At 38.0% G+C, this 27,345-nt stretch overlaps 1 pseudogene; it reads right to left on the reverse strand.

Annotated features, from left to right (window-relative positions):
• Positions 1-1,151: 1,151 nt before the first annotated feature.
• LOC117084040 lies at positions 1,152-27,023 on the reverse strand (annotated as a pseudogene).
• Positions 27,024-27,345: the final 322 nt, after the last annotated feature.

Here is a 27,345-nt window from a genome sequence, read left to right on the forward strand (position 1 = left end):
GAATGGCATAAACCCGGGAGGCGGAGCTTGCAGTGAGCTGAGATCCGGCCACTGCACTCCAGCCTGGGCGACAGAGTGAGACTCCGTCTCAAAAAAAAAAAAAAAAAAAAAAAAAAAAAGTACAGGCAAGGATGTGGAGAAATTGGAACACTCATACAGTCATACATTGCTGGTGGGAACGTAAAATTGGATAGCTGCTTTGAAAAACAGTCTTATAGTTCCTCAAAAGATTAAAACCAGTTGCCCTATGACTCAAAAATTGTACTCCTGGATATTCACCCAAGAGGAACATATGTCCACATGGAGTTCATAGCAACATCACTCATAATAGTCAAAACTTGTAAACAACCCAATGTCCATCAACTGATAAATAAAATGTGATAAACCTCTACAATAGAATATTACTTAGCAATAAGAAAAAAATAAAGTTACTGGCTGGGCATGATGGCTCACGTCTTTAATCTCAGCACTTTGGGAGGCTGAGGTGAGAGGATTGCTTGAGCCCAGGAGTTCAAGACCACCCCAGGCAATATGGCGAAACCCCAGCTCTTCAAAAACTACAAAAAATTTAGCTGGGTCATGGTGGCGCATAACTATGATCCAAACTACTCAGGAAGCTGAGGTGGGAAGATCACTTGAGCCCAGGAGATCAAGGCTACAATGAGCCAAAATCAAGCCACTGCACCCCAGGCTGGGCAATGGAGTGAGGCCTGTCTGAAAAAAATAAAAACTAAAAATTAAAAAAATTACTGATTCATGCTACCATATAGATAACTCTTAAAAATATTATGTTATGTGAAATGAGCCAGACACAAAAGGACAAATATCAGGTGATTCCACTTATATGAGGTACCTGCGATAGGCAAATTCATAGAGACAGAAAGCAAAATAGAGGTTACTAGAAGCTAGGGGAGGGATGATGTTGATTTATTATTTAATGGGTACAGACAGTCTCTGTTTGAGATGATGAAAAAATTCCAGAAATAAATAGAAGTGATGCTTGCACAGCATTGTAAGAGTACTTAATGCCACTAAGTTGTACATTTTAAAGTGGTTAAGATGGTACATTTTATGTTATGTATATTTTGCCAGAATTTTTAAAAATAATTGACAAAGTTTAGACAATTTTAAAGAGAGCAAAAGATTTGCGGTTAACCTAAAAAATTCATGAAAGAACTACATTTTAAGATTTATTTTAATAAATTTAACCTTTGCAAGTCAATTAATGATATCACCATGTTAACAAACTAAAAAGAAATATGATTCTCTAGTAGATGCAGAAAATTTGACAAAATTCAACATCCACTACCCATTTTTTAAAAAAAATATCAGCAAAGAAGAGATACGAGAGACTTTCCTCAACATGTTAAAGGACATCTTTAAGATATCTGCAGCAGGACTTTGTGAGACCGAGGCGGGTGGATTGCTTGAGCTCAGGAGTACTAGAATAGCCTAGGCAACATGGTGAAACCCTGTCTCTACAAAAAATTACAAAAATTATCTGGATGTGGTGGCACACACCTATAGTCCCAGCAACTCAGGAGGCTGAGGTGAGAAGATCCCTTGAGCCTAGGAGGAAGAGGTTGCAGTAAACCAAGATTATGCCACTGCATTCTGACCTGGATGACAGAGTGAGAACCTGTCTCAAAATAAAATAAAATAAAATAAAATAAGTTATTTGCAGCTAACATCCTGTGTAATGAGGAAAGTCTGAATGGTTTTCCCTCAGATCAAGAAAGAGACAGGAATTTCAGTTCTTCCCTCTTCTATTCAACATTGTACTGGAGGTTCTAGCCACCGTAATCATTTTTGAAAACAGGTGAGTGGCATATAGGAGAATGAAACTGGATCCTCATCTCTCACCTTATACAAAAATCAACTCAAGATGGATCAAAGACTTAAATCTAAGACCTGAAACTATCAAAATTCTAGAAGATAACATTGGAAAAATTCTTCTAGGTATTGACTTAGGCAAGGATTTCGTGACCAAGAACCCAAAAGCAAATGCAGTAAAAACAAAGATAAATAGCTGGGACTTAATTAAACTAAAGAGCTTTTGCACAGCCAAAGGAACAGTGAGCAGGGTAAACAGACAACCCACAGAGTGAGAGAAAATCTTCACAATCTATACATCTGACAAACAGCTAATATCCAGAATCTGCAACAAGCTCAAACAAATTAGCAAGAAAAAAACAAACAATCCAACCAGGCACGGTGGCTCACCCCTCTAATCCCAACACTTTGGGAGGCCAAGGTGGGTGGATCACCAGGTCACGAGATTGAGACCAGCCTGATCAACATGGTGAAACTCCATCACCACTAAAAATACAAAAATTAGCTGGGCATGGTGGGGCACGCCTGTAATCCCAGCTACTCAGGAGGCTGAGGCAGAAGAATTGCTTGTTGCCGTGAGACAAGATCGTGCCACTGCACTCCAGCCTGGTGACGGAGGAAGACTCCATCAAAAAAAGAAAGAAAGAAACAAAGAAAGAGAGAGAGAGAGAGAGAGAAAGAAAGAAGAAAAAAAAAGATCCCATCAAAAAGTGGGCTAAGGACATGAATAGACAATTCTGAAAAGATGGACAAATGTCCAACAAAGATATGAAAAAAGCACAGCGTCACTAATGATCAAGGAAATGCAAATCAAAACCACAATGAGATACCACCTTACTCCTTCAAGAATGCACACAATAAAAAACTAATAGATGTTGGCGTGGATATGATGAAAAGGGAACACTTCTACACTGCTAGTGGGAATGTAAACTAGTGCAACAACTATGGAAAACAGTGTGGAGATTCCTTAAGGAACTAAAAGTAAAACCATCGTTTGATCCAGCAATCCCATTACTGACTATCTACCCAGAGGAAAAGAAGTCATTACATGAAAAGAGATTTGCACATGCCTGTTTATAGCAGCACAGTTTGCAGTTGCAAAAATGTGGAACCAACCCAAATGCCCACTAATCAACAAGTGGATAAAGAAACTGTTGTATATATGTACTATATATATATATATATATATACACACACACACACACACACACAGACACACATATGTACATATACATACACACACACATATAGCGTGTGTGTGTCTGTGTGTGTGTGTATGTGTCACACACACACACACAGACACATACACACTATGGACTACTACTCAGCCACAAAAAGGAATGAATTAATGGCACTCACAGCAACCTAGATAGGATTGGAGACTATTATTCTAAGTGAGGTAACTCAGGAATGGAAAACCAAACATCCTAAGTTTTCACTCATAATTGGGAGCTAAGCTATGAGGATGCAAAGGCATAAGAATGACAAAGTGATAATCCTGGCACTTTGGGAGACTGAGACGGGTGCATCACTAAGTCAGGATATTGAGACCATCCTGACTAACACGGTGAAACCCTGTCTCTACTAAAAATACAAAAAATTAGCTGGGCGTGGTGGCACATGCCTGTAGTCCCAACTACTTGGGAGGCTGAGGCAGGAGAATTATTTGAACCCAGGAGACGGAGGTCGCAGTGAGCTGAGATCATGCCACTGCACTCCAACCTAGGTGACAGAGCGAGACTCCATCTCAAAAAACAACAACAAAAATTGACACAGTGAACTTTGGAGACTTTGGGGAAAGAGTGGGAAGGGGGTGAGAGATAGGAGACTACAAATCGGGTTGTGTGTATACTGCTTGGGTAATGGGGGCACCAAAATCTCACAAATCACTGCTAAAGAAATCACTCGTGTAACCAAATACCACCTATTCCCCCAAAACCCTATAGAAATTAAAAATAAATAAAAATGTTTAAAGGAGAAAGGAAAGGAAAAAGGAAGGGAACTGAAAGACATCCAGATTGGAAAGAAATAAGTAAAACTCTTTTTATTTACAGATATGGTCTTCTAAGCTTCAGCAGCTTTTCAATACTCAATAAATCCAGAATGCTCAATAAAATTCATTAAAAAGCGACTTAAACTAATAAATGAGTTTTGCAAAGTTGCAAGATAGAAGATCAAGATACAAAATCAAGTGTATTTCTCTACATTAGGAATAAAAATTAAGAAACTGACATTTTTGAAATAATACTATTTATCATAGCATTAAAATATAAAATGCTTATGGGTACATCTGAAAAGCTATGTGAAAGACCTGTACAATTAAAACCAAAAAATGTTTCTGAGAAAATTGTTTAAAAAAACAAAGGAGGCTGGGAGCTGTGGCTCATGCCTGTAATCCCAGCACTTTGGGAGGCCGAGGCAGGTGGATCACGAGGTCAGGAGATCAATACCATCCTGGATAACACGGTGAAACCCCATCTCTACTAAAAATACAAAAAAATATAAAATTAGCCGGGCATGGCGGTGTGTGCCTGTAGTCCCAGCTGCTGGGGAGGCTGGGGCAGGAGAATGGCGTGAACCCAGGAGGCAGAGTGAAACCTACTCATTATTATTTTGTCTTTGGAAAACTCCAGCTCCTTCATGGTAACCAGTTCTTTTCCATCAACAGCTGCGTTTAATGCAGCCTGGTTCACAAGATTCTCCAACTCTGCTCCAGAAAAGCCAGTGGTACCTCGAGCTATAATTTCTGGATCAATGGCTAATGTAAAAAGAGAACACAATACTAAAAGTCCAAAACAGGTAAAAGGAAGCTCTTCACAAAGAACTCACATTCTGGCGGGGTGCAGTGGCTCATGCCTGTAATCCCAGCACTTTGGGAGGCTGACGCAGGTGGATCACCTGAGGTCAGGAGTTTGAGACCAGCCTGGCCAACATGGTGAAACCGTGTCTCTACTAAAAATACAAAAATTAGCTTACTGTGGTGGTGTGCACCTGTAATGCCAGCAACTTGGGAGGCTGAGGCAGGAGAATCACTTGAACCCTGGAGGCAGAGGTTGCAGTGAGCCGAGATCGCACCGTTGCACTCTAGCCTGGGCAAAAAGAACGAAACTTTGTCTCAAAACAAAGCAGGAACAAAACAAAGGACAAATGCAAAAAAACAAAAACAAAAAACTCACCTTCTGAGGGAAAAAAAGAAAATAGCTAGCTATAGCTATTCTGAGCCATAGTTTAGACATTTTTTTCCTGAATTTCATCTGGAAATACTTACTTTGGACATAAAAGGTGCCCTAATTATAGGAAACGTATATAGTTTAATGAATTGATCCAGCTATCTCTGAAACTACTGCAGCTTTAATAATTTCATTTATTACTAAAATGGGTAATACATTTTCATATGTTTTGTCTTATAATTTGCATTCTTCTCTTTTGGCCCCATACTGACTATATCATGAGCTACTGTTTCTGAAGCTTTTTCTGTTATTTTGCATTTTACATTCATCTTAGAAAATATGTATATATATATATATTTCCTCAAATATTATCTGTCTGAATACTCTAAAAAAAAAAACCTTTCTTTAGAATCAGGGTTCAAAACAACAGAATCTCCTGGATACACAATAACTAAGAAATGGACTTTTAAATGAACATACTAATGCTAAAAAAAAAAATGATAAAAATGAACTGGTCTTTTAATATTAATACATTTACCCTGAAAGGAGCACACACAGGGTGAGTTGTGTATTACCACTTTATAGAAATGATAATGTTTGTTTCGATAGAATTAGACTTATATTGATCGAACTTTATTTTATTGAGATACCATTTCAAAATTTCTGTTCAACCTTTTACATCTGTCCTTGGAACTGTAACCTGCATGTCAAAACGACCAGGAAGTATTAAGGTACTACAGGAATAATGTAAAAGGAAAATATAAATTAATAAACTGATGATGCTAAAGCTCAGATTCAATAGGACTGACACCCTAATGACGTGAGTGGGAAGCCAAGGGCAGCCAGAGAACAGATGGAGTTTTGTACGTAAATATTCAGATAATTCCTTTTAAAACAAGGCTCAAGTAACAGTGTCAATAACCAGAAGGCAGAACAAAGGCTCATTTAGATACATGTGTATACCTAGATAGCCTACCCCTCAGAAACAAAAGCATGGAAGCACCTTGGTTCAGGAACAAATAATTCCACAAAAAACTATTATGAGAAGCACACATCTAAGTGTGTGGTTAGACTTGTACGGAATGTCTTAGGCAGTGACAAACTAGTGATCAAATAAAAACATGAATAACTTGTACAATAAAATTTTTTTCATAGTAACTTTAAACCTAGTTATAATGCTACAGTGAATTTATTTTAAAAATGCTGTCTACATAAAACTTTTGTGACATATAACAAAGAAATATTTTGACAGTTTTACTGAGATGTAATTCACATAACAATTTAAAGTGGATACTTCAGTGGTTTTTAATATAGTCAGAATTGAACAACCATCAGCACAATCTAATTTAGTATATTCCCATCCCCACAAAGAAATCCCATATCCAGTGGTAGCCATTCCCCATTCTCCCTAACCTCTGGTAACAGCTAATCTAATTTGCCTCTGTGGATTTGCTTATTCTGGACATTGCCTATAAATGGAATCATATAATGTGATCTTTTGCAATGGACTTCTTTTAGTATAATTTTGTAGCATGTAAACAGCACTTCACAAAAATCCTCTTTCAATTCTTACTTATCTAATGCCTCTGGGAAGTTTGTGGCTCCTATTATGATAAGTCCTTCATTGGGTTGACAACTACATAGGAAAATATATTATATTTTCATTAACATTGAAGCACAGCACACATGTAGAAATGCTCTACACAAAACAGTTTTTTTTTTTTTTTTTTTTTTTTTTGAGACTGGGACTCCCTTGTGGCCTAAGTTGGAGTGCACCAGTACCTTCATAGCTCACTGTAGCCTCAAATTTCTGGGAAGAAGTGATCCTTCTGCCTCAACCTCTTAAGTAGCTGGAACAACAGGCACATGCCACCATACCTGACTAATTTATTTTTATTTTTTATTTATTTAAAAAAATTTTCTCCCCAATTTCTAGGTACAGGCCACTGACTATTTACTTTCTTTCTTTTTCTTTTTTGAGATGGAGTCTCTCTCTTGTCACCCAGGCTGGAGTGCAGTGGCGCGATCTCTGCTCACTGCAAGCTCCGCCTCCCAGGTTCAGCGCCATTCTCCTGCCTCAGCCTCCCGAGTAGCTGGGACTACAGGCATCCGCCACCATGCCCGGCTAATTTTTTTTTTGTATTTTTAGTAGAGACGGGGTTTCACTATGTTAGCCAGGATGGTCTCAATCTCCTGACCTCGTGATCTGCCTGCTAAGAAAAGAGACTGATACCACCAGTCATCTGTGACTACATATCTTCACAATTATCTGGTCTATGTAGGAAAAGATAACCTAACATAAAAAGTTTAGGTGCCCGGTTAATTTTTGGAAAATTACTTTCAAGCATACCAACTCAAATTATTCGCTCCTGGGCTTCCTATGTGGTTCCAAAATGTCTTATATTGACTTTTAAGACACTTCTTTCAAAGCAACATCAACTCTTGCTTTTTACATTATAAACATTGAGGTAAGCTTTAAACCTGCCACAACATTAAAAGCTAGTCACAAACTGTGTAGAAACAAGTGTATTTCTTCAAATAGACTACTAGTCTCATCTTGAATCACTGTTTGTCTATCTTAAGTACAACAAATGAAAAATAATATAAATACCACAAATTAAATGAATTGATATTCAAATATCCAATTAGTAGTGAAAACAATACAATAATGAGAGAAAAAGCTTGTCTTGAGTTCTTGCTTGAGGGACTACTCTGTTTCCTATACACATCACATTTTTCATATCTCTAGATATGAAATGCCTTATGGAAATAATTTGCATAAGATCACTTCTACATATATCAAATGCTGGGAGGCATCACCACATTCTAAGACAAAAGGAGACACAATTACCCATCCATTTCAGCAAGAAGTTGATTTATGGTCTGCCTTAAATATGGATGCATTGAGATTCAATTCTCTTCCCACCAACAGAATCTAATTCCTCAATAAATGTAACACAAGGAACATTCGCTTTTCTTCCCCTAAGACAACAAAAAAGATTCGAATAAGCTGAAAGAAGTTAACGGTTTTGAACAAGATAAATATTGAAATTCTATAAAACTGTCAAAAGCCAACAAAAATATTCATTGTAAGAAAATACACAAAAGGAGATCAATTTTTACTGATTTAAGAATAGTAGCGTTAGGAGGAAAAAAAAACTATACCAAAGAAAATGATTTAAAATAAAAGCAATTGGGCATTCATTCTTCCTAGATATACAAATATCATATACAATTAGGTTTGAAGCTAATTACTCCCTAATTCCATACTATAAAATTGATAAATAAAATGAAAAAAAAAAACTAAGAGATTTTTGGTAGCCTCCAACCTCATTTTGCACTTCCACTAGCTCTTTCGATAATTCATATATTAAGCTATCCAAATCAAGATCCCACAATTGCTATTTTAGCTATCAAAACTAATTAGCATGCAAAGCTAGAGGCCCCCAAAAATAGAAATTAAAAAAAGGAAAAAGAAAAGTAATTATCGAAGAAAGGGGAAGATACACATTTCCCTTAAAATTAACAAAATTTAGCATTGTATGAAAGATACATCAAAATGTACTAAAAAGATTTCTGATACTGCTGACTCTCACACCACAAACATCTCATCAAATTTGGATCTAGAAGGATAATAAAAAGGAACATCACCTTCTCCTGCTTAGGAAGTGACTTTCCAGTCCCTGGGAGTCCAACTAAAATAATTCCTAAAAGAAAACAAAACAAGAATGATTCAAAGTATTTTAAAAAAATCCCTCGATATGAACCTATAAAACAAATAGTTATTCATTTATGTAATTTTCAGGTTGAGGTCACAACAATAAGCAAGATTTTGAAACACAGCAAACTATACTTGTGTCTGCTATAGGTTCACTTCAGAATCTTGTCCAAAATTAATTTTCCTGTATCATGTAAGTATTGTTTACATACCAACAACAGACATGACAGGGAGAACCTGGAGGCAAAAAAAATACAAACCCATTTATCACTAAATAAGTAAGATAAAAATTCAAGTAGAAATAGATTAAAAGACTGAACAATCAAATGTAATTCATGGACCTTGAATTGACAATATGATATTAAGGAAACAGTGTTAATTTTCTTTGGTGGGATAAGATTATTATGTTTATTTAGGACACTGTTCTTATTCTTAGGTGATGTATAATGAAGTCTTTAGATGTCAAGTAGTTGATGTCTATAGTTTTCTTTCAAATGTTTGGGGGGAAAATACACACATACACAGAAAGCAAATATGACAAAATGTTAACAATTGTTTAGTCTAAGTTGGTAGGATATGGATGTTAATTGTACTGTTCTTTCAAGGTTTTCCATATATTTGAAAATTTTCATAATATCATAATAATTTTCACATGTTAGAAAAACAGAACTGCCTGATTTGTATGTTTTTGTAAATATACATATTACATTTAAAAAGCAACAAAACTTCTTTACATACATGTTTGCTGCATTTTAACATTAAAAAATAGTAAAGAAAGCTCAAGCTCAAAGATAGCTTTATGACTATCCTAGTATTGTCATGTTTCAGTGATACTTAACTGGTTTAAATCATATTAATTTCTATGGATTACATCTTGGTATCTGAAGATTTTTCTACAAATTTATACTACTCAAATTTTCTACAAATTTAAAATACTCCTTGTGATTAGAAAGATGAAGAGTGAGGCCGGGTGCAGTGGCTCATGCCTGTAATCCCCGCACTTAGCGGGGTCGAGGCGGGTGGATCACGAGGTCGGGGGATTGAGACTATCCTGGCTAACACGGTGAAATCCCGTCTCTACTAAAAACACAAAATATTAGCCAGGGGTGGTGGCGGGCGCCTGTACTCCCAGCTACTCAGGAGGCTGAGGCGGGAGAATGGCGTGAATTCGGCAGGCGGAGCTTGCAGTGAGCGGAGAGCGTGCCACTGCACTCCAGCCTGGGCGACAGAGCGAGACTCTGTCAAAAAAAAAAGAAAAAAAAAAGAAAGAGGAGGAGAGTAGGTCGGTCACAGTGGCTCACGCCTGTAATCCCAGCAATTTGGGAAGTCGAGGCTAGTGGATCACCTGAGGTCGAGAGTTCAAGACCAGCCTGACCAATGTGGAGAAACCCCGTTTCTTTCTACTGAAAAAAAAAAAAAAAATACCCGGGCATGGTGGAGCATGCCTGTAATCCCAGCTACTCGGGAGGCTTGAGGCAGGAGACTCACTTGAACCCGGGAGGAGGAGGTTGCAGTGAGCCAAGATCGCGTCATTGTACTCCGGCCTGGGAAACAAGAGCCAAACTCCATCTCAAAAAAAAAAAAAAAAAAAAAAAGGCGGGGAGGAGTGTAACTATTAATACTTCTGTGGTTTTAAACACTCACTCCGTGATGTGCTAGCACTGCTTTAATAAATGTGCCCTAAATTAGCAAAGGTTCCTTGCAGATAATTTCATACACTGCTGTATTCTCACTAGAGATAGGTGGCTGTATAAAATCAAGCATTAAAAAGGAATGTCATCCTTTAACTCAGCAATTCCATTTCTAGAAATTTAGTCTAAGGAAATAATTAAGCATGAAGGCAAAGCCTTGAATTAAGATGATCACCACAGTACTATTTTTAATAGCAAAAGCCTGGAAACCAAATAAAAATTGAATATAAATGGTTAAATTGTGATACAACCATAAATTAGAAGGATACTATGAAGTCATTAAAAACCATGTTAACCATGAGAAAACATCACACAAAGCCAAACTGAAAACATTCTATAAATAATTAGGCAAGTACTTTTTGCAACTATAAAAAGCATGATTAATCATCTTCTCCCCACTCCCTCACAAAAGGCTAAGGAATTGTTTCATTAAAACAAACAAACAATAAAAATCTAAATGTTATGTATGATCCTGGATTGGGTCTTCAACTGGGGAAGATGGTAAGGATCAGGGCAACACTACAACTGATATAGACTGTAAATTTCATAATGGTTTTGTAGATATGTTAAATGTCTTTTTTTTTTTTGAGATGGAGTCTCACTCTGTCCCCCAGGCTGGAGTGCAGTGGCTCAGTCTTGGCTCACTGCAACCTCCACCTCCTAGGTTCAAGCGATTCTCTCGCCTCAGCCTCCTGAGTAGCTGGGATTACAGGCACCTGCAACCAAGCCCGGCTAATTTTTTTTTTTTTTTTTTTTTTGTATTTTTAGTAGAGACGGGTTTTCACCATATTGGTCAGGCTGGTTAGAACTCCAATGGCCCCTGGTTAAAGACCAGACTGGTCTTGAACTCCTGACCTCAAGCAATCCATCTGCCTCCACCTCCCAAAATGCTGGGATTATAGGTGTGAGCCACCGCACCCAGCTAATGTCCTAATTTTCGCATTACTCTGGAGTTATGTAAAAGAATACACTTAGGGGTGACTATGTTTACAATTTACTCTCAAATAATTAAAAATTTATTTACTTACAAATAATTTTTATATTTATATATGTGTAAAGAGACAAAGTGAATGATTTTTATAATGGAGCTAGGTTGAGCGCACTGGCTCATGCCTGCAGTCCTAGTATTTTGGGAGGCCAAAGTGGGTGGATCGCTTGAGCCCAGGAGTTCAAGAGGAGCCTGGGCAATATGGAGTAATCTCATCTTTACAAAAAGTACAAAAATTAACAGGCATGGTGGTGTGTGCCTGTGGTCCCAGCTACTTGGGAGGGTCACCTGAACGCAGGAGGTCATGGCTACAGTGACCCATGATTGCATCACTGTACTCAAGCCCGGATCTAAAAAAAAAAGAACTAAATATTAAAAATGTGTGAGTCTAGGTTAAGGATATGAGGAGCATTCTATATCCTATTGTTGTAACTTAAAGTCTGAAATTCTATAAAAACTTGCAGTTACAAAAAAAAAAAGGCTGTGGAATTTGTTCAGAATGAACATCCATTTTGTAAAATAGCAATTAAGACTTAAACTTTAATCAGTTAAAATTATATTAGTGATATATTAAGGGTTTTTTTTAACATCAAATCATGGGAAAGAAAAGATATCTTACCTTTCAGAAGTTTACCTCCAAGAACTGTAAATTTTTGTGAAGTTTTCAAGAATTCAACTACGTCCTGTAATTCTTGTTTAGCTTCCTCCACCTAAAGTGACACAATTTTTCAAATAACTTTAGATAATGGATACATTTGGTTAGATTATCAAGGCTTCCCTTTTGAAAATCATAAATTTAATTTGGCTATGGAATTAACCTGGCCTTCTTTGTTTCAGTGAAAGAAGCACACAAAAATGGCCCCTTATAAAACACACAAAGGGTTTTCCCCTGACCATTATTTCCAGTTATGCAAAGTCTCCTTACTATCCCCAAAAAATCATTCTGAATTTTCATTTTCTCAGTGAGAAAACAAAAGTCAAATACATTGGGCATGGTTAAAAATAAACTGCCTAATGAGGAGCAGACTTAAACATGAAACATATCTTTATACCAAAGGGCATTCCAAAAATGTACAATTAATGTCATGATTCACTTATCATTTCAAGAAAAAGTCCCAGTCATATTTCCAGGAAATATTATACTTATTAAAGAGCAAAGTTATGTTTTTTTTTGTTAGATTTGGAATGGTCTTTGAAAGTTATTCTGATTAAACTATTAATTAAAAATTCACTAATGTTGCCGGGCATGGTGGCTCACGACTGTAATCCCAGCACTTCGGGAGGCTGAGGTGGGTAGATCACGTTGTCAGGAGTTCAAGACCAGCCTGGCCAAGATGGAGAAATCCGTCTCTACTAAAAATACCAAAAAAAAAAAAAAAAAAAATTAGCTGGGCTTGGTGGTGGGCACCTGTAATCCCAGCTACTCAGGATGCTAAGGTAGAGAATTGCTTGAACCCTGGCAGCGGAGGTTGCAGTGAGCCAAGATCATGCCACTGCACTCCAGTCTGGGTGACAAAGTGAGACACCATCTCAAAAAAAAAAAAAATTACTAACATTTTAATCAGTTAATGGTTAAAAATAAAGCATTTTCTTTTCACAGAGTGTATGTGTGTATATATGTGTGTATGTGTGTGTGTATATATATGTGTATATATATGTGTGTGTGTGTGTGTGTGTGTGTGTGTATATATATATATATATATATATATATATGAAAGCTTAGCCCACTTCTAGGTCCAGAAGTGTGTACATATGTTCACCAAGAGATGTGTACAAGAATATTCACACCAGCTCTATTTGAGCCAAAAACTAGAAATAACCCGAATGTCCACCTAAAGTAGTATAATTGCACAGTGTTGTGGTATTCATATAATGGAATACTATGCAATAAGGATAAATAAACCACAGCTCAAATAACTGATGGATCTCACAAACATGTTGAATAAAAGAAGCCTCAACCAGGTGTGGTGGCTCATATCTGTAATCCCAGCACTTTGGGAGGCCGAGGCAGGCAGATCATGAGGTCAGAAGTTTGAGACCAGCTTTGCCAACATGGTGAAACCCTGCCTCTACTAAAGGTACAAAAATTAGCCAGGCTTGGTGGCAGGCACCTGTAATCCCAGCTACTTGGGGGACTGAGGCAGGAGAATCACTTGAACCCAGGAGGTGGAGGTTGCAATGAGCCAAGATTGCACCACTGCACTCCAGCCTGGGTGACAGGGCAAGACTCTACCAAAAAAAAAAAAAAAAAAAGCCTCATACAAAAGAAGATATTCTATATGGATTATCAAATTTATCAAAATTCAAAAACCGGCAAAATTCATGTGTGGTATTAAAGAGGAAAGTGTCCCTAGGTGGGGAAGACGGTAACCAGAAGGAGGCATCAGGGAGGTTCTGGACTTCTGATAATGCTCTGCTTCTTGAGCTGGATACATATAACACAGGCACTTTTTGAAAATTTATGGATTTATGCACCTTGGTGTGAATTTGTTAAACTTCAATGAGATTTATGGTCAAAAAAAAAAAAAAAGACTTGGCTGGTTTATTAAAAGACAACTTGAAAGATAATATCCATGTGCTAAAAGAAGACTAAAATATATTTGGTCAAAATGATAGATACAATGCCAATTTTAAGTTGTAGGGATAAAGGAGAAGAGATTAAACATAATTTACTATTCAAATAAACTATATTATCTCCCCAAATTCTGCGGCAAGAGAATTCTCACTTGAGGAACGTAAGATCTATCAAGGAAAATAGTTAATGGGATCAAGGTAACAAATCAAGTTATTAAAAGCCCTTATTAATATTTAAGGCTATATATACAAGTATGCCTATATATTCAGAAATTCTAGGCAAGGAAATGATATTCCTATACAAGCTCTTTGATATTTGGTAAAAATTTGAACACAGGAACTACGTAATGGCAAAGCTGTTCTGATAAATGCTGTTGAATTTGCTCTATGTAAATTTAGGTCTTATGACAATTATAAAATTAATTCATTTTAGCATGGAAAACTTTGTAGGATCTATCTTAATTGTGATGTCTACTTTCATTATGCTTAGTCATCAGCATGGTTTTAGTTTAGTACTCAGAAATTCCCACATTCCAGGACAAGTGTAGTGGCTCATGCCTATTACCCCAGGACTTTGTGAGGCTGAGATGGGAGGTTTGCCTGAGCTCAGGAGTTTGAGGCCAGCCTGGACAACAAAGTGAGACTCTGTCTCTACAAAAAAAAAAAAAAAAAGGTAGATATCAACTGGGCCCGGTGCCTCTCACAGCTATAATCCTAGCACTTTAGGAGGAAAAGATGGGTGGATCACTTGAACTCAGGAGATCAAAACCAACCTTGGCAACACAGCTAAATCCCGACTCTACAAAAAAAGTACAAAAATTAGCCAGGCGTAGGGGCACACACCTGAAATCACAGTCACCTGGGAGGTTGAGGCAGGAGGATGGCTTGAGTCCAGGAGGCAAAGTGAGCTAAGATCACACCACTGCACTTCACCCTGGGTGACAGAGCCAGACACTGTCTAAAAAGAATAATAAAATTAAATTAAAAAATTAGCCAGGTGTGGTGATGCATGCCTGTGACCTCAGCTATAAGGGAGGCTAAGGCAGGAGTATCACTTGAGTCCAGAAGGTCGAAGCTGCAGTGAGCCAAGATCACGCCATTACTCCAGCCTGGGCCACAGAGCGAGACGCTGTCTCAAAAAAGAAAAAAAATTATCTCATTCCAAAAGAAGTGTGGTATATTCAGTAAGCAAGTATGTACATTACAGGCAGAAAATAACAATGCCCTATCTGACCACAGCCTTAATACAGGCTCAATTTAGAAAAGGCATGCAGACCTCAAACACAATAAGAAGAGCCCTCCACACTGATGATTGAAGGTTGCAAATAATCAATGCACCAACCTCTTCCTCAATTGTTCCCTGAATTCCAACAGGGTTCATAGCCATTTAAACTGGAAAGGAAAGGAAATAACTGATTGGTGTAAAACTATCATAATGATTCCCAATTCCTTATTCCCCAATAGTCTAGGGTGAAAAAAACATGAGACACAACTATGTAAAGAGGAAAAGCAGAAATAAAAACATAACCAGTCACTTCAGAGTTGGAAGAGTCCTCAGATCACGTACTTCAAATCCCTCCTGCAAGAAGAATTTCTTCCAAAACATTCCTGAAAGATAATTACCCAGCCACTAGAGATCTCAGAAATCAAACATAATAGAGCAGATGTAACGGCAAAGCACAGAGAAGAGCACGATGTGAGACTAAAGTTCTGGAATTTATATGTGGAAGAGATAAAAGAAATAGAAAATCAGTAGAAAAAAACATTTTGACTTGTATTGATGTAAATTCATGATCCCAAATTTCAAGTGAGCCCAACAGCTTTATTTCCCATTTCCATTCGTTCTCCTATTCCTACACAATTTACTTCCTCCATAAATCACTCATTCCTACTCTCGCAACCATATTCTTTCTTCTCGTTACCTTGATTCTATCAATTTCCACAACCCCCACCTACTAGTTTACCAACATTCCAACTTTATTTTGTACTATAAGATAAATTATCTGTGCTTCTCCGTCAAAAAAAAAAAAAAATCCAAGAATTGTTTGTAATCCTCTATTCCATCTCATTTCTTTTTACCTCTTGTAAACCCACTGCAGTCGAAATTTAACCCCTGCAACTCCATTAAAATTGCTCTTTATCAGGTACACCAATGACCTACTGCTAAATCAAATGGTCAGTTCTCACTTGGCCCATCAATAGCATTTCACATCACTGATCACTCCCCTCATCATAGAAATATTTTCTTCTAGGATATCTTTGTCACTTAACACTAGCAGCTCCTTCTTAGTCTTGGTTCCTGGCTTCTCTTCTCTGTCTTGTGAACCTTCAAATGCTCTATAGCTCAGTATTTAGACTCTCTTCTGGTTACACTTACTCCCTGGGTAATCTCATCCAAACATGTGTACTTAACATATATGTAAATATATGTTAAATTAAACATGTTATATGTAAACTTATGTTATATATATAAACAACATATGTAAGTATATGTTAAATTAAACATGTTATATAAACATGTTATATGTATATATAATATGTTAAATATAAATATAACATATATAAATATATATGAATGTAATCTCATATTTTTAATTCTAGCTTAGACCTATCCCATACCTCCAAAGTGGTATATCCAAGTTACTCAACCTTTCATTTGTATCTCTCACACCTAACATACCTAAAACTAAATTTCCAACCTTTGTCCCCCAAATCTGCTCCACTCACAGCCTTTTAAATCCTCAATAAAGGCCGGGCACAGTGCTCATAGCTGTAATCCCAGCACTTTGGGAGGCCGAGACGGGCGGATCATGAGGTCAAGAGTTTGAGACCAGCTTGGTCAACATGGTGAAACCCCATCTCTACTAAAAATACAAAAATTAGCCAGGCATGGTGGCAGGCGCCTGTAATCCCAGCTACTCAAGAGGCTGAGGCAAGATAATCGCTTGAACCTGGGAGGCAGAGGTTGCAGTGAGCCGAGATTGTGCCACTGCACTCCAGCCTGGGTGACAGGGCAAAACTCTGTCTCAAAAAAAAAAAAAAAATTCTATTGGTTCTACTTTCAAAAATGAACAAATCAGACACCCTAATACCTCAGAACCTTTGCTCAATCTGTTCCTTTGGCCAGAAATGTTCTTGTCTCAGATAAATGCAGTTTATTCCATCTTCTCCTTCAGATTTTCTTTCAAATGTCACCTTCTCTATCAATCACACCCTGAACATTCCATTTAAAACTATAATCCTTCTCTCAGAGCTCCTATTCCTCTTTACCCTGCTCTATTTTTTCCTCCATACATTTTTATTACCTTTTAACATACTCTACTAAATTCTTATATGACATATCAGTGTCCAGTTCCTGCTTTTAGAATTTAAACTCTACGAAGGCAAAGATTATTCTATTTCAGCAGCTAAGATAGGGTCTAGCACTTAATAGATACTATTAAATATTTAGGCCAGGTGTGGTGGCTCACACTTGTAAACCCAACACTTTGGGAGGTCGAGGTGGGTGGATCATGAGGTCAGGAGATCGAGACCAACCTGGCTAACACAGTGAGTCTCACATTTTTAGTCTCTACTAAAAATACAAAAAATTAGCCAAGCGTGGTGGTGGGTGCTTGTAGTCCCCATACTCGGGAGGCTGAGGCAGGAGAATGGCGTGAACTCAGGAGGCGGAGGTTGCAGTGAGGCAAGATCGCACCACTGCACTCCAGCCTGGGCAATAGAGTGAGACTCCATCACAAAAAAGAAAAAAAAAAGCCATTAAGTATTTAACAAATTAATTGACTATAAACTAGGATTTATCCATTCTATTCATTCAAGAAATATATATTGTCGGCTGGGCACAGTGGCTCACATCTGTAATCTCAGCACTTCAGGAGGCTACTGGAGTTAGAAAAATCAATAAGAGGCATAGGTAAAGAAGGACCATTTATTAACTATCTACTATGTGCCAAGCACACACATTATTTGTCAGAATCTAAAGTAATTTCCTCAAGGTTACATAGCTAATAAGTAGAAAAATGAATTTCAAATGTTAGTCAACTTGACTCTGAAGTCCACATTCACTCCACTATACCAGGCTGCTCCTTCATAAATTATACTAATCTCTGTCATAAAGCAAGATTTGATACTTGGGTATTATTATTTATCCCAAAATACAAATGTTTCTAATACTTTGGGATACAATTTTACCTATTCCAGAATACACTCTAGAATCAAATATCGACTTTATTCAGAGTATCAATTAGAGAATTAATGAAGAAGGCAAGGCAATCTTCTTAACTTACACCTTTAACATGTTTGAAGGTGACATTTTTAATCTGGACAGGATCTACTGCAGAATCAAGCCCCATTGTTGTCCAGAAGCAGACTAAAGGGAAGAAAAGAAATGTTTATATTTGATAGGTTAATAATATTCCAATCACTTTACTTTTTAGATGCAAGAAAGCAAAGCCTAGAAAAATTAAATATCTAAGAGAACTAACTTCACATATCAAATCAGAATGAGGAATAGAAACTAGGTCTCCTGGATTTCTAAACCATTTTCAAAGAGTAAGCAATTCATATTAAAAAGATATATTTCAGGCTGGGGGGCGGAGCAAGATGGCCGAATAGGAACAGCTCCAGTCTCCAACTCCCAGCGCGAGCGACACAGAAGACCGGTGATTTCTGCATTTTCAAATGAGGTACTGGGGTCTTCTCAATAGGGAGTGCCGGACAATCGGTGCTGGTCAGCTGCTGCAGCCTGACCAGCCAGAGCTGAAGCAGGGCGAGGCATCGCCTCACCTGGAAGTGCAAGGGGGAAGGGAATCCGTTTTCCTAGCCAGGGGAACTGAGACACACAACACCTGGAAAATCGGGTAACTCCCACCCCAATACTGCGCTTTAAGTAAACAGGCACACCAGGAGAATGTATCCCACACCTGGCCGGGAGGGTCCCATGCCCACGGAGCCTCCCTCACTGCTAACACAGCAGTCTGCGGCGATCTATCCGCAAGGCAGCAGCGAGGCTGGGGGAGGGGAGCCTGCCATTGCTGAGGCTTAAGTAGGTAAACAAAGCTGCTGGGAAGCTCGAACTGGGTGGAGCTCACAGCAGCTCAAGGAAGCCTGCCTGTCTCGGTAGACTCCACCTCTGGGGACAGCACACAGCTGAAGACCAATAGGGGAAGCAGCGGGGGCCGGTGCAGACGCGAACAACTCTGTCTGACAGCTTTGGGGAGAGCCGTGGATCTCCCAACGCGGAGGTTGAGACCGGAGAACGGACAGACTGCCTGCTCAGGTGGGTCCCTGACCCCTGAGTAGCCTAGCTGGGAGACATCCCCCACTAGGGGCAGTCTGACACCCCACACCTCACAGGGTGGAGTACACCCCTGAGAGGAAGCTTCCAAAGTAAGAATCAGACAGGTACACTCGCTGTTCAGCAATATTCTATCTTCTGCAACCTCTGCTGCTGATACCCAGGCACACAGGGTCTGGAGTGGACCTCAAGCAATCTCCAACAGACCAACAGACAGTCCTCTGACTGTCAGAAGGAAAACTATCAAACAGGAAGGACACTATACCAAAACCCCATCAGTACGTCACCATCGTCAAAGACCAGAGACAGATAAAACCACAAAGATGGGGAAGAAGCAGGGCAGAGAAAAGCTGGAAATTCAAAAAATAAGAGCGCATCTCCCCCTGCAAAGGAGTGCAGCCCATCGCCAGCAAGGATCAAAGCTGGTCAGAGAATGACTTTGATGAGATGAGAGAGAAGAAGGCTTCAGTCCATCAAACTTCTCAGAGCTAAAGGAGGAATTACATACCCAGTGCAAAGAAACTAAAAATCTTGAAAAAAGAGTGGAAGAATTGACAGCTAGACTAATTAATGCAGAGAAGATCATAAACGAAATGACAGAGATGAAAACCATGACACGAGAAATACGTGACAAATGCACAAGCTTCAGTAACCGACTCGGTCAACTGGAAGAAAGAGTATCAGCGATCGATGAGGATCAAATGAATGAAATGAAGCGAGAAGAGAAAACCAAAAGAAAAAAGAAGAAAAGAAATGAACAAAGCCTGCAAGAAGTATGGGATTATGTAAAAAGACCAAATCCACGTCTGATTGGGGTGCCTGAAAGTGAGGGGGAAAATGGAACCAACTTAGAAAACACTCTTCAGGATATCATCCAGGAGAACTTCCCCAACCTAGTAGGGCAGGCCAACATTCAAATTCAGGAAATACAGAGAATGCCACAAAGATATTCCTCCAGAAGAGCAACTCCAAGACACATAATTGCCAGATTCACCAAAGTTGAAATGAAGGAAAAAATCTTAAGGGCAGCCAGAGAGAAAGGTCGGGTTACCCACAAAGGGAAGCCCATCAGACTAACAGCAGATCTCTCGGCAGAAACTCTACAAGCCAGAAGAGAGTGGGGGCCAATATTCAACGTTCTTAAAGAAAAGAATTTTCAACCCAGAATTTCATATCCAGCCAAACTAAGTTTCATCAGTGAAGGAGAAATAAAATCTTTTACAGATAAGCAAATGCTTAGAGATTTTGTCACCACCAGGCCTGCCTTACAAGAGACCCTGAAGGAAGCCCTAAACATGGAAAGGAGCAACCGGTACCAGCCATTGCAAAAACATGCCAAAATGTAAAGATCATCGAGGCTAGGAAGAAACTGCATCAACTAACGAGCAAAATAACCAGTTAATATCATAATGACAGGATCAAGTTCACACATAACAATATTAACCTTAAATGTAAATGGACTAAATGGTCCAATTAAAAGACACAGACTGGCAAACTGGATAAAGAGTCAAGACCCATCAGTCTGCTGTATTCAGGAGACCCATCTCACATGCAGAGACATACATAGGCTCAAAATAAAGGGATGAAGGAAGATCTACCAAGCAAAGGGAGAACAAAAAAAAAGCAGGGGTTGCAATCCTAGTCTCTGATAAAACAGACTTTAAATCATCAAAGATCAAAAGAGACAAAGAAGGCCATTACATAATGGTAAAGGGATCAATTCAACAGGAAGAGCTAACTCTCCTAAATATATATGCACCCAATACAGGAGCACCCAGATTCATAAAGCAAGTCCTTAGAGACTTACAAAGAGACTTAGACTCCCATACAATAATAATGGGAGACTTCAACACGCCACTGTCAACATTAGACAGATCAACGAGACAGAAAGTTAACAAGGATATCAGGAATTGAACTCATCTCTGCACCAAGCGGACCTAATAGACATCTATAGAACTCCCCACCCCAAATCAACAGAATATACATTCTTCTCAGCACCACATCGCACTTATTCCAAAATTGACCACATAATTGGAAGTAAAGCACTCCTCAGCAAATTTCAAAGAACAGAAATTATAACAAACTGTCTCTCAGACCACAGTGCAATCAAACTAGAACTCAGGACTAAGAAACTCAATCAAAACCGCTCAACTACATGGAAACTGAACAACCTGCTCCTGAATGACTACTGGGTACATAACGAAATGAAAGCAGAAATAAAGATGTTCTTTGAAACCAATGAGAACAAAGATACAACATACCAGAATCTCTGGGACACATTTAAAGCAGTGTGTAGAGGGAAATTTATAGCACTAAATGCCCACAAGAGAAAGCAGGAAAGATCTAAAATTGACACTCTAACATCACAATTAAAAGAACTAGAGAGGCAAGAGCAAACACATTCAAAAGCTAGCAGAAGGCAAGAAATAACTAAGATCAGAGCAGAACTGAAGGAGATAGAGACACAAAAAACCTCCAAAAAATCAATGAATCCAGGAGTTGGTTTTTTGAAAAGATCAACAAAATTGACAGACCGCTAGCAAGACTAATAAAGAAGAAAAGAGAGAGGAATCAAATAGATGCAATAAAAAATGATAAAGGGGATATCACCACTGAACCCACAGAATACAAACAACCATCAGAGAATACTATAAACGCCTCTACCAAATCAACTAGAAAATCTAGAAGAAATGGATAATTTCCTGGACACTTACACTCTCCCAAGACTAAACCAGGAAGAAGTTGAATCCCTGAATAGACCAATAGCAGGCTCTGAAATTGAGGCAACAATAATAGCCTACCCACCAAAAAAGTCCAGGACCAGATGGATTCACAGCTGAATTCTACCAGAGGTACAAGGAGGAGCTGGTACCATTCCTTCTGAAACTATTCCAATCAATAGAAAAAGAGGGAATCCTCCCTAACTCATTTTATGAGGCCAACATCATCCTGATACCAAAGCCTGGCAGAGACACAACAAAAAAAGAGAATTTTAGACCAATATCCCTGATGAACATCGATGCAAAAATTCTCAATAAAATACTGGCAAACCGGATTCAGTAGCACATCAAAAAGCTTATCCACCATGATCAAGTGGGCTTCATCCCTGGGATGCAAGGCTGGTTCAACATTCGCAAATCAAAAAACGTAATCCAGCATATAAACAGAACCAAAGACAAGAACCACATGATTATCTCAATAGATGCAGAAAAGGCTTTTGACAAAATTCAACAGCCCTTCATGCTAAAAATGCTCAATAAATTCAGTATTGATGGAACGTACCTCAAAATAATAAGAGCTATTTATGACAAACCCACAGCTAATATCATACTGAATGGGCAAAAACTGGAAAAATTCCCTTTGAAAACTGCCACAAGACAGGGATGCCCTCTCTCACCACTCCTATTCAACATAGTGTTGGAAGTTCTGGCTAGGGCAATCAGGCAAGAGAAAGAAATCAAGGGTATCCAGTTAGGAAAAGAAGAAGTCAAATTGTCCCTGTTTGCAGATGACATGATTGTATATTAGAAAACCCCATCGTCTCAGCCCAAAATCTCCTTAAGCTGATAAGCAACTTCAGCAAAGTCTCAGGATACAAAATTAATGTGCAAAAACACAAGCATTCTTATACACCAGTAACAGACAAACAGACAGCCAAATCAGGAATGAACTTCCATTCACAATTGCTTCAAAGAGAATAAAATACCTAGGAATCCAGCTTACAAGGGATGTAAAGGACCTCTTCAAGGAGAACTACAAACCACTGCTCAGTGAAATCAAAGAGGACACAAACAAATGGAAGAACATTCCATGCTCATGGATAGGAAGAATCAATATCGGAAAATGGCCATACTGCCCAAGGTAATTTATAGATTCAATGCCATTCCCATCAAGCTACCAATGAGTTTCTTCACAGAATTGGAAAAAACTGCTTTAAAGTTCATATGGAACCAAAAAAGAGCCCGCATTGCCAAGACAATCCTAAGTCAAAAGGACAAAGCTGGAGGCATCACGCTACCTGACTTCAAACTATACTACAAGGCTACAGTAACCAAAACAGCATGGTACTGGTACCAAAACAGAGATATAGACCAATGGAACAGAACAGAGTCCTCAGAAATAATACCACACATCTACAGCCATCTGATCTTTGACAAACCTGAGAGAAACAAGAAATGGGGAAAGGATTCCCTATTCAATAAATGGTGCTGGGAAAATTGGCTAGCCATAAGTAGAAAGCTGAAACTGGATCCTTTCCTTCCCCTTATACGAAGATTAATTCAAGATGGATTAGAGACTTAAATGTTAGACCTAATACCATAAAAACCCTAGAAGAAAATCTAGGTAGTACCATTCAGGACATAGGCATGGGCAAGGACTTCATGTCTAAAACACAAAAGCAACGGCAGCAAAAGCCAAAATTGAGAAATGGGATCTCATTAACTAAAGAGCTTCTGCACAGCAAAAGAAACTACCATCAGAGTGAACAGGCAACCTACAGAATGGGAGAAAATTTTTGCAACCTACTCATCTGACAAAGGGCTAATATCCAGAATCTACAAATAACTCAAACAAATATAGAAAAAAAAAAAACAACCCCATCGAAAAGTGGGGAAGGGATATGAACAGACATTTCTCAAAAGAAGACATTCAAACAGCCAACAGACACATGAAAAAATGCTCATCATCACTGGCCATCAGAGAAATGCAAATCAAAACCACAATGAGATACCATCTCACACCAGTTAGAATGGCAATCATTAAGAAGTCAGGAAACAACAGGTGTTGGAGAGGATGTGGAGAAATAGGAACACTTTTACACTGTTGGTGGGATTGTAAACTAGTTCAACCATTATGGAAAACAGTATGGCGATTCCTCAAGGATCTAGAACTAGATGTACCATATGACCCAGCCATCCCACTGCTGGGTATATACCCAAAGGATTAAATATTCTACTACAAAGACACATGCACACGTATGTTTATTGCGGCACTATCACAATAGCAAAGACTTGGAATCAACCCAAATGTCCATCTGTGACAGACTGGATTAAGAAAATGTGACACATATACACCATGGAATACTATGCAGCCATAAAAAAGGATGAGTTTGCGTCCTTTGTAGGGACATGGATGCAGCTGGAAACCATCATTCTAGCAAACTATCACAAGAAGGAAAACCAAACACCGCATGTTCTCACTCATAGGTGGGAACTGAACAATGAGATCACTCGGACTCGGAAAGGGGAACATCACACACTGGAGCCTATCATGGGGAGGGGGGAGGGGGGAGGGATTGCATTGGGGAGGTATCTGATATAAATGATGAATTGATGGGTGCTGACGAGTTGATGGGTGCAGCACACCAACATGGCATAAGTATACATATGTAACAAACCTGCACGTTATGCACATGTACCCTAGAACTTAAAGTATAATAATAAAAAAAAAGATATATTTCAGTTGCTCTGCCTATGGAGTAGCCATTGTTTTATTCCTTTACTTTCTTAATAAACTTGAAAAAATAAAAATTCAAAAATAATAAGACATATTTGTATTTTCCAGTTAATAAAATAAAAAATTATTTTCCACTTCTCATTATAGTATCTAATGATAGAAATCTTAAATCAGCATTTCTCAATCTTTGGTGTGAATAAAACTCACTTGAGAAATATGTTAAAATGTAGGTTCTCAGGCCACAGCACAGAACTATGTTTGGAAATTTGAGAAAGGGCCCAGCAGAATTTGCATTTTTAACAAAAACTTTGATTATTCTGATATAACTGGTCACAGATCTACACTTTGAAATATATTGCCTTAAAGTTAGCAGAAAATACTGACACACATTAATAAGAAATTGAAGTTTAACACATTATTACACTTTTCATGTAGTCTTCTTCCTCTGAAAACTGTTATTACTTGCCCTCAAATGGCCTATCAGTTATGACATCATTAAGTGCAACCAAGACAGAACAAGTCTGATAGGACAGGAAAATATTTGAGATCAGTTCTGGAGAACTATTACAAGGATTTCTTAAATCTTTCCCACTCATGTAGAAACTTCCAAACTAGAGCAGTTATAAATGAGTAAATTGAGCAAATTCTAATTTCCTCAAAAGAAGCCCAAAAATACTTTTAAAATAAGCTGAAAAATGAGTTGGCAAAATACAGGGTTAAGAAGAAATCCTTAATAAATCAAGAATATGGAAGCTGGGAGAGCAAATTTAAAATAGTAATTCTAGAATGAACAATAATAGTTTTAGCCCACTAAAGTATTTTTTACAGAATCTGTACATATCCTTAATAATAAAGAGAATAGAGAACACAGGGTGAAAACTGCATGGTGGTTGAAAAGATAATTGGAACCACTTAAGTCTGACACTATTACTTCATTTCAGATAAGCAAACTATAAAAAGGGAAACATTTAATGTAATTTTATTAGTTTATCTTTGAAATAGAAGGCTTGTATTGCTTGTATCAGCTTGTATTGCTATTATAAAATTCTTCCACATAATTTTTAAATTACTTAAATAATTAATTTTCCTTCCACCCTGTTGATCAGGATAATTTTTAAATTTTATAACTGGACAGTTATCATTTCCAAAAATCTGGGAAACTAATCACTACTGGGAATGAAAGTCTAGCTTCTAGAACTATAAACATTAATGTGTTCTTTCTTTAAGGCTTAGATTAAGCATTAAAAAGAATCACATATTTAAAGGAATAAGAAGCTAATAAGTTGGATTAATAAGAAAACTTTTAACAGATAAAAATGGTTTTTTTAAAAGTCCATAAATGCCGAATAGCAGCAGAACGAAGAGAATCAGACGGGTACATCTTAGGGAATCTAGGAGAGAAAGAAAAAGCCTTACATCAAATAACATTAATGAAATATGACAGCTCAATGAAATGCAAATATTAGGTTATTGTTGATAATCACATTTCATCACATGCAATTTTGGAATCTGGCATTCTTTTTCATAACTGCTATGATTTCCTGTAAGTACCCTATTATCAAAAACTTCATTAAGGCTGAGCATCGTGGCTCATTCCTATAATCCCAGCACTTTAAGAGGTCAAGGCAGGAGGATCACTTGAGCCCTGGAGTTCAAGACCAGCCTGGACAACATAGCAAGATTTTATCTCTACAAAAATTAGCTGGATGTGGTGGCATACGCCTGTGGTCCTAGCTAGTCAGGAGGCTGAGGTGAGAGGGTCACTTGAGCGCAGAAAGTTAAGGCTGCAATGAGCCGTGATTATACCACTGTACTCTGGCTTGGGCGATGAAGCAAGACTGTGTCTCAAAAACAAACAACAATGACAACGAAAACACACACACACACACCACACACACACAGAGAAACAAAACAAAGAAACAAAAACCTTTATTAAGCCACTCACACTTCCTGTTCTTCAATTTGGTTTTTCTCTTGAGAAAGGGAAACCATCAGTAGAATCTCCATTTCTACATAAAATTACAAATATAGTGGAATTCAATCAGTAGAAAGATGGATGGTCTTAGAAAAGTTACTTAAAACTTCACTGTAGGATTATGACTTCCTTTCAGTTATTCTTCTCAAACATGAATGGTTTCAAATCAACTTATCATTGGTTTTTTTTTGAGAGTGCTTGAGCTTTCAGAAAAGCTTCTGCAAACCCAGTTTTCAATGCATCTTGGTGAGCTTCAGGAATGCTTTTGGTTTTCATGAGTTTGTCCAAACTCTCAACATCTGATCCTCTGTCCTGCAAAAGAAACCCCTGAATACGCAAACAACACATAAATACTGGTTAACAACACAGTGACACTCCCCAGCAATATTGTGACCACTCAAAAAAATTCACTAAAATTCCATACTTTTTACTGTCAATGTGAAGAAACAGATTAAGACTCAACAATGAATTAATCAATAACTAGGAAACTAACACTAGATCCTATTCCTGCATTAATCAATTAATAGTATCAAGAAAGTGGCATTATTCTCTGCAAGAATACTATACTACAAATAGGTCACATATTATCTTAGGGTTTGATTAGCTTAATGTTCACATCACCTTATCTGTGCTAGAGGAAAAA

This window comes from Trachypithecus francoisi, unplaced genomic scaffold, assembly GCF_009764315.1.
Source record: "Trachypithecus francoisi isolate TF-2019V2 unplaced genomic scaffold, Tfra_2.0 Contig00417, whole genome shotgun sequence".
NCBI lineage: Eukaryota > Metazoa > Chordata > Mammalia > Primates > Cercopithecidae > Trachypithecus > Trachypithecus francoisi.